Raw genomic sequence first — 15,919 nt, 5'->3', positions numbered from 1 at the left:
CTGGTCCTTTAACTGTTTCAGTTTTGTTTTTTGTTTTGTTTTTTTAGAAAAGAAATCTAGAGGAAAAATAAAGCGCTTCTTGTAGATGCCAGGAAAACACTGCTCTTGTTTCTTCTCAGAGTTTGTTTTGTTTTTGTGCTTTGTGGCTGTCTGTGGGCCAAGTTGTCTCCCGCGATTAGCATGCCAGCATCATATTTTCTGTTGGAGAAAGAGAGAAAAAGAAAAATGACTATTGTTTAATTTCACCTCGAGAGGTTTTGTTATTACTTCTAGTGGGTTCTTTCGGTCCTCGATGGTTTGCTCCCCCCTGTAATTATCAAGTTCTTGGTGACTAGAGAATCTCTCTGTGCATCAGAATGGGGGCAGTCGGGGTCTCTTTCCAACTAACCCCTTTTCCCATTCCAGCAGGGATGTAAGGAAGTCCACGTTGGCCTGATAGAATGCTTTTGCTGAAATGCCGGGAAATACCAGGGGTGATGTCAAAATCGTGCAGATTCCCTGCACCAAAGCCACCACTTCTTTGATAGGTTAAACACATCCTTTCCAATGGGATGCATCATCTTAAGTTCTTCGGGCTGAGCAGAGAGGTGACTAACTCTAGCTAAGCTGTAGGCATTTGGTGAAGGGAGAAGTTAACCAGTACAAAGAAGACACTGGAGTATCATCAGCCAAGGTGATATCCAAAACATCAAAGAGAACCAAGGGAGAATCTGCTGGCTGCCCACCTCCCTGCACTGTCAGGGTCACTGTACTGACTGATTCCCGTATGGATCCTGCGTCAGGAGGGTAAGAAGCAGCTTGGGGGAACCTGACCAGGAGAGGTGAGTATTCCCCCAAACCCAGAAGCTCTCTTAAGTCCAGTAGACACAGTCTTCATATAAACACTCACTCAGCAAGCCATATACTCGGTGCTACACTGTGGAAATCCAAAGTTTAGGGTAACTACCCACTTCTGCTGCTGTATCTTGGGTCTGCAGGCATCTTCACATTGCATAAGGTGAGCAAGTGGATGCATGAGCCTCGCTCCTTTTATAGCTTATTCTACATCCAAGGCAGCTATTGCTCACTGTACGTCAGGGGTGTGTGTGCAATATAGTATCTATGTAATATATAAGCACAGGTAATCTATTTCAATTATATCAATGATCCTACTCTACCACTATCACTGCTACTAATTGCAGACACTATTTACTGAGCATCTACTACATGTCAGTTTCTGATCACACCTGTTTTCTTATTTTATGCTCACATGTTGAAACTGAAGGTTTATAGAAACAAAGTAACCTATTGACAGCCCATAGCTGGTGAGTAGCAGAGTCAGTATTTGAATCCAGGTAGATCACCTTCAAATGCATGCACCTTCTGCTACATCGCACTGTTTAACGGATAACCGACCCATAGGCCAGCAGTATATGCGCATTGAATTTATACAAAGAGTGAATTATTCACGAAGGAGATTATTTGGTTTTGTACCCAAGCCCGGGACCTGGCTGTCCTCCAGCACCGAGTATAAACTTTGCAAATTACTTCTGTACATTATCCAGCACCAGCCCCACAGACGTTTCCTTTCGTCCTGGTCATGATAGGTCTGCATCTGGCCTTGGTTACCTAGGTTTAACTTCTAATGGACTCAGCGTCCAGAGTTCTCCACCATGGCGCAGCACCTTCAGATCCACCCAGAACAGGAAGAGAGAGCCGGTTGCTCTATAGTCATTTTCTTTTGAGTGGCTCTCCCTCCCAAAGGCAGCCAATGTTCACTTCCATGGCTGATTGAGGGAGACGCTTCTATCAACAGGAAACAAGAAATGGAAGCATCCCCAGCGAAGACTGAAGCTGTGGCTTGTGGTTTTGCTGTTTAAAATGGGGTTATGGGTGGTTTTGTTTTGAACTTCAGTGAAGGAGGCCTGATTACTTTCATTAAGGTCAGCACTGGGCCAGAGAGCCTGCCTTGCACACTGGCTGCCCATTCTGGTCACCAGCAGGTACCGTTTTTAGAAGTTTACATTGAAAAGACTTCTAAAATAGCGATACTTCCCCCATGTGTTAACTCATTGTGCCTTTAAATGCATCCAAGCTAGTTTGGTTGGGTTCATTTTAGAATACTAAGGAACATCACAAAATACTTTCCGCATGATCACTTAAAACGCTACTCTGAATTATGCCTTGTGATAAATTAAGGTACTAACACTAAAAGTAATTCTTAAAAAGACTTCAAGACCACCCACCATTCCAACAGAGAGAGTTTCATCTTTGTTTATTACCTTTTAAATCTTTCTACTATTTGGTTTCCTGCCCCTTTTCCATTTTTCCTCCCGCAGATTATCTTATTCCTCAGTTTTAAGTAATTTTAATGGGATACCAAATATATTGGCTTGCTGGTGGGTCATCGTTTGGAAATTCATACGATGGAGCACTTATGTTATTTCTAGTTTTTGCTGTTAGAACTAATGGCTCAATTAGCATCTTTATCCATACAGCTTTTTCCTCCTATAATTTACCTCCTCAGCATACATTTGCAGATATAGAACTATTGGGTCCAAGAGCTCTTATTTGGCTCTTACTGCATATTGCCTTACACTGTCTGGAAGGGTTACAACCAGCAGAACATACATGTTTCTGTTTTTATTTTTAAAGATTTTATTTATTTATTTGACAGAGAGATAGACAGAAGAGCACAAGCAGAGGGAGAGGGAGAAGCAGGCTCTGCACTGAGCAGGGAACCCGATGCAGGACTCAATCCCAGGACCCTGAGATCATGACCTGAGCCGAAGGCAGACGCTTAACCATCTGAGCCACCCAGGCGCCCTACAACCTCATCCATATTGGATGTTGCCATTTAGTTTTTTTTTAAACATATTTTTGAAAGACTTTACATGAGAGAGAGCACGAGCAGTGGCGTGGGGTGGAGGGGCAGAGAGAGAGGGAGAAGCAGGCTCCCTGCTGAGCAGAGACACCCCCCCCCCCCCCCCACCCCCAACACGGGGCTTGATCCCAGGGTCCTGGGATCATGACCTGAGCTGAAGGCAGACGCTTAACCAACTGAGCCACCCAGGCGTCCCTTTTACATATTTTAACTTCACGTTGTCACAATCTGTAACTATTTATATAAAATACCCCCAAGCAGCCAGTCTCCTTATTTAAGGCAAAAGCACTTTGTCTTTCATTTTCCCACTGGACCAAGTTCACAATTTTTAATTAGAGTGGGAAATTCCAGGTGAGTCTACATTGAGTTAGGGTAGAAAAAAAAAAACCACTGTGGCGCTCCCACCTCTTTACCACGTTATTCAACTAGCAAATGCCCTGACTTCCTTGCAGTCACCAACAGAAGCACTCCAGGGACCCTATCTGAATACCGTGTAAAGACCAAAACTAACCACGCAATGAACCACTGGGTCATTCCAGCTTCCGTGTGTACCCCCCTAGCTGAAGGGCTGTCTGCTATTACGAAATGCGCCACACCACTCAGGAAGATCATCACTCCTCTAAGCTGATCTGTTTACAAGGCCCTGCCCTGCTGCATCTTGAGTGTGGGAGAATAAAAGCTGCTTTTAATTTTCCAAATAGATATATGCAAATAGAGGATCTCCATCACTCATTCAGATTAAAGAGGCTGTGTGCCTCCCCCAGCTTTCCTGATTCCATTTGATGTTCTCAAGGAGATTGTCCCTTTCCTTTGGAGTCATGACCATGGCTCATTTGATGCTGGGCACCCCAGATGAGAAGATCCACTTTTATAAAGTACCGTTTCCTGAGTGCTTACCAAGACTTCGTGCAAAACGTTGAACTGAAATGTCGTTTGGTCCTTTTAAATTTCACGACTTTTGAATTAAATGTCGCTCTCCCCTTTTCACCAATGAGAACATTTGAATCCTGGGGCCACCGCTTCCTGTGTGACGTTGTCCCAGAGATTTCACCTCACTGAGCCCATGAGTCTCCAAACCACTCAGCGTTTGTGGTTTCTCTCACCCCTCCGACTTCATCCCTCCCAGTCCTACCTCCTACATTCAGACTTGTTTAGACTCCTCTAAACGAACAAATGTGGTTTCCATTAGTAGTCTACCTGAAAATGGTTTGATTCTTTCTCTATATCCTTAAATATGACTTACGAGATTGGTTGGGGTGGGGGAGGAAATCCTATCATTGTATTTAAATACAGTTCATCTTAGAAATAATTGCTGAATAATTTTCTTTTAAACAAAACATATTGCTGATTTTATTAGAAATGAAAAAACTCCTCACAGTGTAGGGATAGAGGGTACATACCTCAGTATCATAAAAGCCATATATGAAAACCCACAGTGAATATCATTCTCAATGGGGAAAAGCTGAGAGCTTCTCCCCTAAGATCAGGAACACGGCAGGTTATGTCCACTCTGTCCGACATAGTATTAGAAGCCCTAGCCTCAGCAATCAGACAACAAAAAGAAAGAAAAGGCATCTGAATCAGCAAAGAAGAAGTCAAACTCTCACTCTTTGCAGATGATATGATGCTTTATGTGGAAAACCCAAAAGACTCCACCCCAAAACTGCTAGAACTCATACAGGAATTCAGTAAGGTGGCAGGATATAAAATCAATGCACAGAAACCAGTAGCATTCCTATACACCAACAACAAGACAGAAGAAAGAGAAATCAAGGAGTCGATCCCATTTACAATTGCACCCAAAACCATAAGATACCTAGGAATAAATCTAACCAAAGAGGCAAAGGATCTGTACTCAGAAAACTACAGAATACTCATGAAAGAAATTGAGGAAGACACAAAGAAATGGAAGAATGCTCCATGGTCATGGATTGGAAGAACAAATATTGTGAACATGTCAATGCTACCTAGAGCAATTTACACATTCAATGCAATCCCTATCAAAATACCATCAACTTTTTTCATAGAAGTGGAACCATCCTAAAATTTGTATGGAACCAGAAAAGACCCCAAATAGCCAGAGGAATGTTGAAAAAGAAAACCAAAGCTGGGGGCATCACAATTCCAGACTTTAAGCTCTATTACAAAGCTGTCATCATCAAGACAGTATGGTACTGGCACAAAAACAGACACAGAGATCAATGGAACAGAATAGAGAGCCCAGAAATGGACCCTCAACTCTGTGGTCAACTAATCTTTGACAAAGCAGGAAAGAACGTCAAATGGAAAAAAGGCTCTTCAACAAATGGGTTAGGAACATTGGACAGCCACATGCAGAAGAATGAAACTGGACCATTTCCTTAACACCAGACACAAAAATAGACCCAAAATGGATGAAAGACCTAAATGTGAGACAGGAATCCATCAAAATCCTTAAGGAGAACACAGGCAGCAACCTCTTCAACCTCGGCCAAAGCAACATCTTCCTGGACAAATCACCAAAAGCAAGGGAAGCAAGGGCAAAAATGAACTATTGAGACTTCATCAAGATAAAAAAGCTTTTACAGAGCAAAGGAAACCGTCAACAAATCCAAAAGACAACCGATAGAATGGAGAAGATAGTTGCAAATGACATATCAGAAAAAGGACTAGTATCCAAAATTTATAAAGAACGTATCAAGCTCAACACCCAATGTTGAGCCAAATGTCTTTGTGTCAGCCACTCTGGAAAACAGTATGGAGGTTCCTCAAAAAGTTGAAAATAGAGCTACCCTATGACCCAGCAATTGTACTACTAGGCATTTACCCCAAAGATACAAACATAGTGATCTAAAGGGGCACCTGCATCCCAGTGTTTATAGCAGCAATGTCCACAATAGCCAAACTATGGAAAGAGCTTAGATGTCCATCAACAGATGAATGGATAAAGAAGATGTGGTGTGTATATACAATGGAATATTACGCAGCCATCAAAAATGAAATCTTGCCATTTGCAATGACGTGGATGGAACTGGAGAGTATTATGCTAAGTGAAATCAGTCAGAGAAAGACAATTATCATATGATCTCACTAATATGTGGAATTTGAGAAACAAGACAGAGGATCATAGGGGAAGGGAGGGAAAAACGAAACAAGAAGAAACCAGAGAGGGAGACAATCCATAAGAGACTCTTAATCTCAGGAAACAAATTGAGGGTGCTGGAGGGGAGGGGGGTAGGTAGGATGGGGTGGCTTGGTGATGGACACTGGGGAGGGTATGTGCTATGGTGAGCGCTGTGAATTGTGTAAGACTGATGAATCACAGACCTGTACCCCTGAAACAAATAACACATTATATGTTAATAATAAAAAAAAATAAAAAAGAAAGAAAGAAAATGAATACTCAGCATTTAAACTTGGGGGAAAAATCAGAAAACCAAATGTGTCCATAGTCCCAACACTCAAAATCAACCCAATATCCTGATATATTTTCTTTTACTCTTTTTTAAAATGCATTTTACAATGTATTTGTATCTCTTAAGTTTTAGCATTATAGAGTTGTGATTATACTCCGTACAGTTTTATATGTTTCGAACTGAATAAATTCTTGATAAATCTTTTATCAAGATTTATGATCCTGCATTCAGTGAACAGATATTCCATAGTCGCATCCTCGTTTTATTGTTATTGGAGAGTTAAGTTTTCTCCACTACCATATTCGTTCGTATAAATAAAATACAAATATATTTGTGTAAGTTTTCGGGGGCGGGGATGTTGTTTGGTTATTTTCTTAACAAGGATCCCAAAGAGAATGCAGGGTCAAACAGTATGGAAAATTTTTTTTTTTTTTTTCAGTATGGAAATTTTTAAGAAACCTTTTCTGGGCTGCCCTGCATGGCTGGTTTGAATCTCTGCCAAGCTTTCCTCAAGAAGAGCAGGTGCGTTTTCACCCAGTACATTTGCTGTTGACCAGTTCATTTTCCCCAGATACTCTGCCTGCCTGGTGCTTGGCAGTGTTCATCTCACTCAGGGCACCCTGTTAAAGTCCCGGGGTATGGAACACTCTTTCCCTCTGGAACCAAGACAGGAGAGGGCAGGAGCTTTGCGTCAGCGGAATAAAAAAGGCTGAATGTGAAAGAATCCAGCTAAACTTTCGGTCAGCCAGTTTTGCCGGCTCCTGGTCGTGTTACAGTGTTAGTTGGTCTGCTTAAGAACCTACCGAGAAAGTCTGAAGACTTTCTTGGCTACATTGATAAAATGTTCAGAATTCCCAACCTGGTTTTCTGAGACAGGGCTCGCCCTTAGACGTGGTCCTGGGGAATTTTACCTGGTATGGCCTAGATTTGAAGGACTTTATGATCAAGCACTTGGCTTTTCCTTCCTACTAGCTGCTGCATTCAGACCCAGCTCAGGGAGGAAGGCTGGGCAGATCCTTCTAGATGACTTGGGAAAATTTTCACTCAGATCACCCTTTTTCCTAAACAAGATTCCAGGACCTTCTAGAAGCCTGCATGTATCTCCCAAATACTCCCAAAGGCTTCACAGCTTCAGCACTCGCAAAACACAGAAATAACAGACATGGAAAAACAGCAACAGACACACTTGGTTTATGCAGACATATACATCTATATCCTGATACGCTAAATGTCAGTGTAAAAACAGGTACTCTTGGCAATAATAAGTATTATTTAAAATAAAATTATAGTGAGCATTATTAGGCATACAAACCAGACCCTCTGACCCAGAAATTCAAGTTCTAAATGTTAATCCTAAAATAGGACAGTTCTTCCAGCCTGGATGGGTGACAGCAGTGCGTGTGCGTGTGCGTGTGCAGAGGTGATGAGAGCTTTGGAATCCAAAAACTGCACTAACATAGTAATGGATCTGAAAAGTCCTATTTTTAAAAACGAACAATTTAACCATGTTTCACCCCAAACCCCTTGAACACAGGCCACTGTTTTTTAAGACATTAACAGAAACAACAGTGTTCTCCAGGACACAGGTGGAGAAATGTTTCTCTTAAAGCAATACTACTACTAATAATAATAATAACGCTGAAAAATGGAAATCAATTGAAATGTCCAACAGTTGGGAGGCAGGCCTCCCGGATTACCACGAAATGATGTCGTGGAAGAAATGTAATGGGCTGAAATGATGTTTTAACATATTAGGTGAAAAATGCAAGTTATAAGAGAGTTTATAGGGTATGATCCCATTTTTGTTAAACAAATATAAATTCGTGCTTCGGTACATATAAATTATGTATTAAGAGGAACAGAGAGGGAGGACTGAACGGTGTTAAGAATAGTTATCTCTGGTTAGAGGAAACGTAGGTGACTTTTTGTCTTTATGCTTATCTGCATTTCCCACATTTTCTACAATGAAAGTATGTCCTACCACATTGAAAAAAGGAAAAGTTATCCAAAGAAAGACAAAACATGCCAATGATTGTGGACATGCCCAGCGGCCTCCCTACACATTAGAGCACAGCTGTGGGCTGATTCCAGTCCAGTAACTGGTCTTCCAGAAGGTCTCTGGGGCTGACACAGTAACACAAACAAAACTACTTTCTAGTTTCACAGGAACAGGGTGGGGGACTTTAGGGCTGTGTGACACGAAGTACATAGGAAAAGTAAAAGCAGATAGATTATTTTTGGTCACTTCATGTTTTAAAATAACCAGCCAGCTGGCTGAATTATGCTTCTCATTGCCGTGTGTGTACAAACACCACCTCCCTGTGGCTTTGGCCAGGTGAGGGTCCAACAAGAGCCTTCTCTCTGCTAGAGTTGGATGTCCTGCCAAGGTTGAAACACAAGCTCCAACTGTTCCATTTCTCACCTCCCCACCTCAGTGCACTGCGATTAACCTTGAGCATCCGTCCCCGGCTCTTGCAGAACCCAGCCCATGGTTGTAGGCCAAGCCCCTTTTCACTTTTCGTTTTATTATTGCTTGCTAAAACACTGAACTAAATGACGAGCCAAAGTATTGATTCTGTCTATCCATTTGATCTCTGCTAATGTCACGTTTTTTAAAAAAAAAATGCCATTAGAAGAATAAAGTTACATATGCTATGTTACACTAAATAAAAATCATCATCCAAAAACCCTTGAAAGAAGTATTTAGGCATAAAAATATCAGCAAACCCTGGCTTTGGGTTGTTCATGCTTTTCTGACACTTGGCTCAAACTTCAAACCCTTCTGGTCAGGTTCCACTTGGGCTGAGTTACGAGGCCGTCTGCTCAGGGAGCCCAGTGTGGTGGGGTTGGGGCAGGAGGGTGGGGTGGCAGGCGGCAGTCCCTTCCAGGGCTTCCACCAGGGTGCACTTTGGTGGAAACTGGAGCAGGAATATCGCTGTCCTAGACTCCAGTGAGGACGGCGACCTGGGCAGCTGCGGAAAGTGGATCCCATTTTCTCCTTCCAGCAACATCGTGCTGGATCTGAGATGGGGCAAGGTGGGTAATGCCAGAGCAGACAACAGAGGGATCAAGAAGACCAAAAATGTTCTCGGGGAGGGGCGCCTGGGTGGCCCAGTTGGTTAGGCGACTGCCTTCGGCTCAGGTCATGATCCCGGAGTCCCGGGATCGAGTCCCGCATCGGGCTCCCTGCTCGGCTGGGGGTCTGCTTCTCCCTCTGACCCTCCTCCCTCTCATTCTCTCTATCTCATTCTCTCTCTCTCAAATAAATAAATAAAATCTTAAAAAAAAAAAATGTTCTCGGGGAAAGCATCTGATGCAGTAGAGAAAGCCCAGTGAGATGCGCCCAGTCTCACTCCTCACCCACCCACAGCCGTGTGACCCTGGGGCACCATTTGCCTCCCTGGAGCACCTGGGCCTGGGGACTTGTGAGGATGAAGGCCTTGTTCGGCACCTGGTTCATAGAAGCAGGTAAATAACTGTAATTTAATTATTTATTTTTGTGACTTTAATTTTAAATCCACCCTCCCCTCCTCCACTGGACCGGAATGACTCTCCTGCCCTTTTGGGAACAGGGCTTGAGGGAGCCATGAACACAGCAGTGACAGTAACCACTGCTGGGGGATGGGCTGGTGGGTGCCCAAGGCTCATCTAGAAGACAGGCATTCTGCAGGATGTCTCCTTGATGGTCTACTAAACACCTGCCCAACCCTACACCTGCGGTTAGAGCTCCCTTTGCATTATCTGCGGAGCTCACTCTGTACTTTGAGGGGGAGAGCAGCAGAGCCATAAAAGTGTCAGGAAATTATGAACACCCCGAGGCCGGGGCCCGGTGCTCTGCGCTGGGCAGTGAGGAGACACTAATGGTGTGCAGCCTGGAGGCCGTTTGGTGCGTCCATCCATCTGTGGAGAGGGGAGCGAGGACAAGGCAAAGGGTCCCCAGGAATCCGAGGGTTACCGCTGAGCCCCCCCGGGGGGGGGGGGGCTGCACAAAGCATTTGATGGAAACCTCTCTGGCTGGGACTCCGCCATGTCAAAGTGCAAGGTGCTGGGTTTTGTCCTAACCTCGTGGTGAGACTGGTCCTAAATTCACCTTTTCACAGAATGAGCTGAGCTCTCGGGCTCTGAAGCTCCAGCCGCCTTTATATTAATTTAACTCCCATCTTTATAGGCCTTTTGCATGCAGTGTTAAGCACACAGCACTACCATCTAATTATAAGGAACTCATCAATTTGCCGGATAGTTGCTTATGGGAAAGAATTATAATAAAAAACACTATACCAAACCCTCCGTTCTGAAGAGGTAAACATCAGTCACCCAGTGAGAATATTAGCATTTAATCAGACCCTTGCTGAGCGAATCTGTAGAAAAGTTCTTGTCTTGAGAAAACATGCCTGGTTCTTAAACAGTTAACTTTCTAGAATTGAATCGCACAGAACCTTTCTGAGGAATGGACGCAGGAGAAGGTAATGACAAAGGATTTCTAGCACCCTAGTTTGGCCACGACCTCTGTCCTGTGGCCTGCTAAGGTGGGCTGTTTATGTGAGTACCACTGGAAGCGGCAGAAAGGATGTGCAGGAGACACGACCCACAGGCACGAGAGGCTCAGAGCCTGTCTGAGCACTGGACTCAACCTCAGGCACCGGAAGCCTGGCCTTGACCCTGCCCTTGCCTTGCTGGCTGGCGGCCTTGAGCAAACGGGGCAAGCCTTAGTTGTATCATCTGTGAAAACAGACTCATTGACTTCAAAGAATGCTACAGGCCTGAGAATCCGTGCATTACAATGGAATGCGCACAGGTCACATCCCCTAGAGCTGATCAACCTTCAGCAAGCAGTGATGCCTCTGTGTCTACAAAGAAGCTGCCCTGAAAATGCCCACTCCACGAGGTTGCTTTTAAGACTGAAGACATCAATCAAGCAGGGGGGAAATCGTTGACACTCGGGCTTGCACTGGATGTCAGCTTCCCATCATGCAGTGTCCCTTCTGAATGGGACATTCTAAGATGATATCCCCACCTTTTTTGAACAAATCGCAAATCAAAACAGCAAGAGGGGCCCCTGAGATCCTTGGCCACCCTTTTATTTGGGGGCAAGTCAAGCACACTCATAGTTCTGACCCCACCTCTCCTCAGGAATGTCTTTTTATTTTTTGTAAATTCAATGGGGTAGGGCTGCATTCTGTCACATTTCTTTGCCCCACATTTACCATCACCCCTTGTCTAATGCTGGCTGAAGTTTGTCAGGCGGGTCTGGTTCAAATATCTTATTTTAAAGATCACCCAAAAAGCAAATTAAAATAAGAAATGTCATGTTCTTTCTGTGTAGTCACATTAGCTTGGCCTCTGGAAAAATGGGGAAAATAGCTTCCAGGCAGAATAGCAGGGACAGCCAAGGCACTGTTCCCACCTGGATACGCCACCCGGGGAGGAGGCGGCTCAGCGGGAGAGGCCCCCCTCAGGCTCACTCTTGGCCAGTGGGCTCTTCTGGGACAGGATACTGATGTCTCCAAAGCCTAGTGCTTTCAGGGGCGGACTGTTAATGACCCAGGCAAGGATAGGGGAGGGAGATGCCGCCATTTTGGTATTCTGACCTGGTTTCTAGGGTAAAACTGGACATGAGTTCTTGCTGCATTTTAGCTTTTAGCCTAAAATCAGATATGTACCTAAAGGAAGTCCTACAGGAGTGCAATCTAGGTCCTGAAAGTTGGAAGAAGTGGAAATAAAATGACCTACGTTCTGGGACGGAAGACTGTGGTCTCAGCACCAAACACAAAGGGAAAATGCTTTGCCCATTTGATTCAAGTGTGATTCGTATGTACGTGTCATCGGCTGTCTAGTTATCAGGCATCAGCCCGCCTATCTTTCTATCGGTTCGCTCCAACCCATCGGTAAAGGGAGTACTCACGCTGCAGAAAGAAGGAAACAGGAAAGCAAGTATTATAAAAATGTGAATATAGCTACGGAGACAATATACACATAAAAAAACACAAAGAAAATACACTGTGGGCTATTAACAAGGCTGTGCCTGCAAGAGACGAATGTGGAGAGATAGGAATACAGGCACATTTCCTTCCTTCCCTCCCACTTACTTGAAACACTTACATACTTTACAGACTTTCCACAAGAACATTTCCGTGTTTTGGTGACAGCTGTATAATATTCCAGAATCTGGGTGTTCCCTGATCAACTTGATAATTCCCTTAGTGTTTAAAGAAAGGAAGTTAGAGTCCCCAGATAGTCCAACATCCCAGTCCAGATCATGAAGAAGTTCACAGAGAAGGCTCTAGAAACACACTCCACCCAAAATTAGGTGGGGAGCTTTGGGGTTTACACCCTCGCTGCCTGGCCCCCGTGGCACATGAGCTTTGTGTGAGGTGTGGCTAGAGGACACACAATTAAAAATCAGAAAGCCCAGGTAAATATGCATCTGAAGTTATTTGTTCTCTGAAACAAATTTGTTACCTGAAAGCAGCTGAGATTTCCTTCCATAGATTTGATGCATTTGATAGGCTTAGACATGGCAGAAGTCCCAGAAAGAACACTCCAGCTCAGTAATAGCTGGAAAAATGTTACCATAAAGACAGGCCATTCTTAATGAACAACTACCCACGCAGGTTTTTCATGCAATGAAGAACCATCTTTGCCTAAATAATGGGAAAGCGCATTTATAGGATGGGTCATTTATTCACTGAACAAACAACTGTTAAGCACCTCCTAACATCGGGCCTGTTTAATACCCTGAAATACAGGCATGGGAATCCCGTATTGTGTTAGCCCCAGAGCTCAGACCAGGGATTGGAAAACAGATCCATAAACTGGTCATTTAGAGACTCTTGCACAACTGCAGGGGGCAACGTTACATTGTGCTCTGTAATAGCCCTAGGGGTTCAGTTTATGGAGATCAACGTGGCTCTCTTCCTCCAGAGTCGTGCATTCGGGGCAGTGTGAATAATGAAGGCACACATGATGGATGCTTTGATGGGAGTAAGCATAGGCACTGTGGGATCAGAGGAAAGGACCCAGCTCTGCCTTATTGGGAAGAGATGGGATGCCAATAAAAACCCCCATCAAAGGTGACATTGACATTTGACAAATAGTAGACAAGCGGATACAAGAATAAGCTTGTAGAACAGAATAGGATCAGACGCTAATTTTTGCTTTCATTAAATATTTTAAGAAGCAGATGAGGGGCGCCTGGGGGGCTCAGTTGGTTAAGCGACTGCCTTTGGCTCAGGTCATGATCCCGGAGTCCTGGGATTGAGTCCCACATTGGGCTCCCGGCTCGGCGGGGAGCCTGCTTCTCCCTCTGACCCTATCCCCTCTCATGCTGTTTCTCTCTCTCTCTCTCAAATAAATAAATAAATAATTAAATAATTAAAAAAAAAAAAAAGCGGATCAGACACCTTCCCAGCCTCCCAAGACCTTCATGGGGAAGCAAGCTGTTCATTTTCAAGGCACCACTGGGTCTTCTCATGTTGTTCTCGGCTGTAGTGGCATCTCCCTTCACACTTGCATGCCCCATGCAGTGTCTACTGCAGGGGCTGCCAATTGGGACACTGGTTCATGAGTCCCCAGACATGGGTAGTTCGGCACAAGCCACACAATTAACTTTCTTTTTGCCCTCAGCCAGATTTCAAACAAAGACCCCCAGAGATGTCTGGAAAATTAATTTATTAAAAAGCAATAGCTTGACAATACACATGATGGCAGGAGAAGTGAATATGTTCAATATCTTACAAAACAGTTGGCAATCACGTAATAGAGCGTTCACTGTCAATTTAGTAGCTTGTCTCATTATGCTCGGCAGATAGTTGTAAAATAGTGTATTATTCATGAACCAACATGTGTTAATTACTTTTAGTGCACATTTATTTTTCAAATGCAGTAAGAGTTATATTCATCTAGAAAAGCAACTTATTTTGCTAAAGTCTGCTTCAGGATTCTTTCAAAGGAAGAGCCACAGTTGTGTTTCTCAAGCTTGAAGATACAAGCTGGTAAAGTCAGCACCTTTATCCCAACATAAAGCAGGGCAGGGACAGTCCCTGCCTTCAACTGTCCAGCGAAGGGATAGTTGATACTACCCCCCCCCAAGATAGAGACCCCACCCGGTGCCTCTGCCAGTCCTGATAGAGATGGATAAGAAGCAGTTCAGCCACCTGAGTCTCATTATGAACTTGGCCACGTAACTCGCTTTGCAATGGGATACGAGCACACAGACAAGTGGGGAACTGAAACGCTCTTGCATCGCCAGATGTGCCTTTTTACACTTCTGCCATTCACCATGAGGGAAGTGCTCCCTGGGGAACACTAGTCCAAGGAAAGTGGGAGACACAAAAAGTAGACATGAACCCAATCCGTAGCCTGGAGCCAAACCCAGCCTGGATCAGCTGACCCTGAGCCTACAGACAGACAGGTGAGAGATCATAATGATTGCTGCTTTAAGCCACTGCGTTTTGGGGGTGGTTTGTTATGCAGCAAAAGCTGACTGATACATGTGGCATATGCAGAATTTACTTTGGGATGCTCTGGGGGAATCCTCAAAGTAACTGGCGGTCAGTTCACCTCTATTTCACTTACTCTGGAGGATGTCTGGCCCGTGGGAATGTAAGCCCAAGAGAGAAGCCACATATAGGATAAAGAGAAAAGAGATTTTTTTCCAAATGTGAGCCTCAGATTGAAAGCCACTGGGGCAGCTGCTCTGTGAGCCTGGATTTGCATTAAGCTGCTTCCTCCCACACAGGTGACTCTCTAGGGTAAGTTACAGGAGGACTTGATTTAATTGGTGTTGGCTGACAATTCCTCACCGCGGTGCTGGTGGGCAGGGGCGGGGGAGCCAACCTCTAGAAATACCTGACCATGCAGGGTTGTTATAAGTATTAAATCATAACGGAGAAAAATGCCGAGGACCACAGGTACAGCAAGCATAGTCCTGATGGTGGCTATTGTTTGAGCTCTTGGCTGACACTGGGCTTCAGCTGCAGAGGGAAGGGCAAGAAGCACCCTCTCCCATTCCCTACGGCCGGTCAAGCCTCCCCAGAACTCAGGTGTCCTTCCTGTCCCTCTCCCAAGATTCCCTCCTCAGTCGTGCCAGCACCACCGCCCAAGACACCCCCGGAAGCCCAGCCGGGTCCCGAAACCCTGACACTTCCGTAGCCCATCCTAGCTGGACCTTGGCTGGTGGGGTCACAGAGTGGGCTTCAGCAAGTAGAAGAAGATCTTCGAATCAAGCATCTGACTTTCAAATGGAGTCGCTTCCTGGCATCTCTCCCTGCCGTACCTCCCAGGCCCAGCTGGCCCTCTTGGTCAGAGGAACGCTGGGACATCAAAGGGTTCTGGTAAGCCAGCCTAGCCAATGTCCATGTGTCGGCACAGGTGGTGGTATCCTCTACCTGGGGTCTCCTTTCCCTCCCTCTCCCTTCTCCAGGTCCACCCAGGTGCACATCCTTCAAGACCCACATCCTGGGCAAAGACTGCCAGGTGGTTGATTCCCCAGGATAAGTCCAGCCTTCCAGCCTTCGGGGCCCACCGACTCCTGCACATACTTCTCTAGGACGAAGCAAAGGTGCTGTTCAGTTTTATCTGTTCAGTCCTTCTGTTTGTTGCATTCATGCACGAGATCTTTGAGAACACAGACCGCAACTCAGTCACCCCTGGGCCCCCAGCC

At 44.9% G+C, this 15,919-nt stretch overlaps 1 protein-coding gene across 1 annotated transcript in view; it reads left to right on the top strand.

Annotated features, from left to right (window-relative positions):
- Positions 1–15,919, top strand: part of WWOX (WW domain containing oxidoreductase) — a 980,179-nt gene that overhangs the window by 945,246 nt on the left and 19,014 nt on the right. The gene's annotated exons all lie outside the window — the stretch shown is intronic.

The sequence above is a fragment of the Mirounga leonina genome, unplaced genomic scaffold (genome assembly GCF_011800145.1).
Source record: "Mirounga leonina isolate KUSES-001 unplaced genomic scaffold, KU_Mleo_1.0 Mir_180, whole genome shotgun sequence".
NCBI lineage: Eukaryota > Metazoa > Chordata > Mammalia > Carnivora > Phocidae > Mirounga > Mirounga leonina.
The sequence above is the reverse complement of the archived record's forward strand: the minus strand, read 5'-3'. Positions and strand labels throughout refer to the sequence as shown.